Genomic DNA, 3,710 nt, shown 5'->3' on the forward strand with positions numbered 1-3,710 from the left:
GTTATATACACAACACTCATCACGCTCTTTCATTTTTACACAAGCACAAAAATCATGCTTTTGGGGTGCCAATGTTCCTTCCACTTTACAGATTAAAAGTTAACCCAGGAGTACAGGGGGCATGTGCAGTGTCCATAAGAATTATCAGTGCCATCCCAGTGTCTGGGGCTTTGCTACCCACACCGGATCATATTCCTCCCTGAGCACACTCCAGGACAGAGTTGGACCTTCCTAGTGAGGTTTACTGGACCTTTTTTCTATAATGAGAACATGTGTGATGTGTTTCATTCTACATCTTACCTAAAAATATGGCTAGAGCTAGAATCCATTCAGATGAGTTTTAAGAGTCTCTGTCACTTCACACATTTTCATCTATCTTTCTATCCCTCCTTCCCTACCTAAGTATCTGTTTATTTGCAAAAACTTTAACGAGGTATAATTGACATTTGTCAAACTTCACAAAAAGTGTGCAGTTAATAAGAATTGACTTAGCCAGCATTGTTTTCAATATAGTGAACAAATCAATTACTCTCAATATTTGTTCTTTTGCAATTTCTCTTTTTTTGTTCTTCCCTTCCTCTACTTTACCACCAGGCAACTACTGATGTATACATTTTATATATACATACACATATATACATATATACATACACATATATATACATATATATGTATATATATGTGTATGTATATATGTGTATGTATATATGTATATATATGTGTATGTATATATGTATATATATATGTGTATGTACGTATATATATATGTATATGTATGTATATATATATTTATTTATTTATTTATTTTTTACTTTATATTAGTTTTTGCTTTTTGGAAATCATAAAAATGAAATGTCATGTTGTGCCCTTTTATTTTCTTGGCTTTTTTTACTTGGGATACAGACCTATGAATTTAACCATCTTGTGTGTATCAAGTATTTATTGCTTGGAATGGGCAGTATTCCAATTAATGAATTTAAAACAGTTTTTCTATTAAGATGCTATTTAAGATTTGAATATTTTCCAGTTTCTTGGTCCTACAAATCTAGGTGCTGCTCAGCATGGAGGGGTGAGCAGCCGAGTAACAGTTTGTGCTTCTTATCATAACAACAACTTCAAACACAATCTGGAAATGGTGAGATTTAGCAAACTTTGTTCAGTATTTCAGATAAGTGAAGTTATAAGACAAACAAGACACCTGTAATCTGGAGCGAGACAAGAACTTTCAGAGAGAGCAAGGTCAGGACATCAACTGATCTGGGACGGAGGCTGCTGGACGACACATCAACTAGCACAAGATGACGCTAGAAACGTGCACTGTGTCTGTTGCCGCTGAGCGTGGTGAACGAGTTACAGCGTGAAATGCTCAGGAGCCACAGTCCCAACAGGAAACTTGGCCTTTGGAATCCTTTTCATCTAAGATGGGACAGTCACAAAAAACTCCTTTTCCCCAAGGTTTAGGCGGAAGCATTGTGGAAACAAGAGCAAACCCACATTAGGGTATGAAAAGCTCTGGTCAGGAAAAATTGTTGCTTCTCAAGGGTTTATTTTTGGGGCCAGCCCTGTGGCACACTCGGGAGAGTGCAGCGCTTGGGAGCGCAGCGGCACCCCCGCTGCGAGTTCGTATCCTATATAGGGATGGCGGGTGCGCTCACTGGCTGAGTGCGGTGCGGGCGACACTAAGCCAAGGGTTGATCTCGTTACTGGTTACAAAAAAGAACAACAAAAAAAAAGAGTGGATTTTGTCAGCAGTGATGAACTTACCACCCTCTGGATGGATGGCGGGTGTCCTCCCAGGAAGAGGGCCAGGTGTCAGGTGGGTGGTATGTCAATCACCATGACCACAGGCACTCAGGGGAGGGGCTGGGCCAGCCCTGGTGGGAGGAGCTCTCGTCACTTTCATGGTCTGTGCTGAGGGAAGCCCTGAGATGCAAACAGGATTCTAGAAATAGTGGAGAAGAATCAGTTAAATTACTTAGAATAAAACTCTTATTCTTGACCTTCTGACCCAGCAGAGGAATGGCTTTCATTTAGAATTCAAACTGTTAACTAATCTATGCTATTGTAGCACAAGTAATTATTCTGATTACTGAGATTATTTCTGGAAAGGCAGAGTTGACAGCGAGGAATAAAATTTCAGAGTTTGTGGAGCCCTGAGGAATGAGGACAAGATCAGTAGAATGTGACATCTCAGATGCTAATTGTACCAGTGAGGGCAGTGTGTAGAGTTGTGTAGACCATGGATCGGAAAAAGCTGCTGGGAGGATGGAACTTGCAAGACTTGGAGGCGTGCAGGACATTCCACATGTTCAGTTTGTGATGAACAACATGAGACACGTCTGTGGTGGTGGGATTTCTCAAAAAGTGTCTCCTGTGCCAGCTGCTAAGAAAACCAGTCAGAAGGTGTCCAGGTATGAGGCAGTCGAGGTTGTATAAACCCTTTTGGTCGCTCTGAGACACACAGGCTGTGTGATCCTGGTGTCCCACACAACATCCTTTTTATCCTCCAAAGACTTTGGGCTGTGAGGAGCTCACACACAGGTCAGGGTTTTACTCTGTGAGGAGGAGATGAAACAGGAAGACACACACTGAGAACACACTGAACCATTGCAAGGTTCTTATTAGTTACACAGACAGGAGTGTTTCCTGTCAATTTGATGATTGCAATTTTGAAAGTTCAGTGTGATGCTGTGATTGTTTCTTTCTTTATTTGTTAATAGCAAACATATTCCTTAGTCTTTGTTTATAAGGTCTTAGGTTTCTAATTATGAGATTTTTGGAAACTTTCCTACAATTTTAAAAATGAGCAGCTGATTTAAGAAGGTTTGTAGTAGCAGAGAAAGTGCAAAACAATTTTAAAAATGAGCAGCTGATTTAAGAAGGTTTGTAGTAGCAGAGAAAGTGCAAAAAATGTCAATTGATGTGCCCTTTGCTGAAATGTCAGTACCCATGACTTCACTAAAAATCCATGCATGGTGTTGTTTTTAACCTGAGGAGACACTACATGTAACTATTGCAGGTGGTTGCTCCAGAAAATATCCACCCATTGGCTGCGTTTCCTTCTGGAGACTTCTCACAGCATTTTCAACTCTCCATCAGTACCAGATGTTGCTATTTTCATGGTCTGTCATCTTTACAAGAATTTTCCACATCATAATTCATTTATGTCTTATCACACCTGTATTAGGAGATGTAACTACTCACCTTTTCACTAATGTGGTTCCAGTCCTGGCCAGTCTGCTTCCTTTCTATGATCTACACATCTGTCCTCTTGCCAAAATAACACCAAGGTTCTCTTGACTATTCTAAATTATTTGAGTTTTCCTGTAAGGTTTCTAACACATTCTTAAATTTCTATGAAGTAAAAATTCCGTTTGGATTTTGATTTTGAATGCACTGAATCTGTAGAATTATATGAAGAAAATAGTTACATTATAAATATGAAGTCTCCCAACACATGAATAAATTCTCTATTTCTTTAGGTTTTTACCAATCTGTCTAAATAGTGCTTTATAGCTTTCAGAATAAAAGTCTTTGCCAATATTTGTTAGATTTACTCTTCTTATTATATTGTAGAGTAATGGTATTGCTTTTTAAAAATTTTAGTGTATAATTTTTGTTACTTAGTAAATAGAAATAAATAATATTGGGAAGGAAGATGGCGTCGGGTCTGAGCGGCCGCGCCAGGAGACAGTGTGATCCTGTGAGCC

The sequence above is a fragment of the Galeopterus variegatus genome, unplaced genomic scaffold, assembly GCF_000696425.1.
Source record: "Galeopterus variegatus unplaced genomic scaffold, G_variegatus-3.0.2 Scaffold19437, whole genome shotgun sequence".
Taxonomy (NCBI): Eukaryota; Metazoa; Chordata; class Mammalia; order Dermoptera; family Cynocephalidae; genus Galeopterus; species Galeopterus variegatus.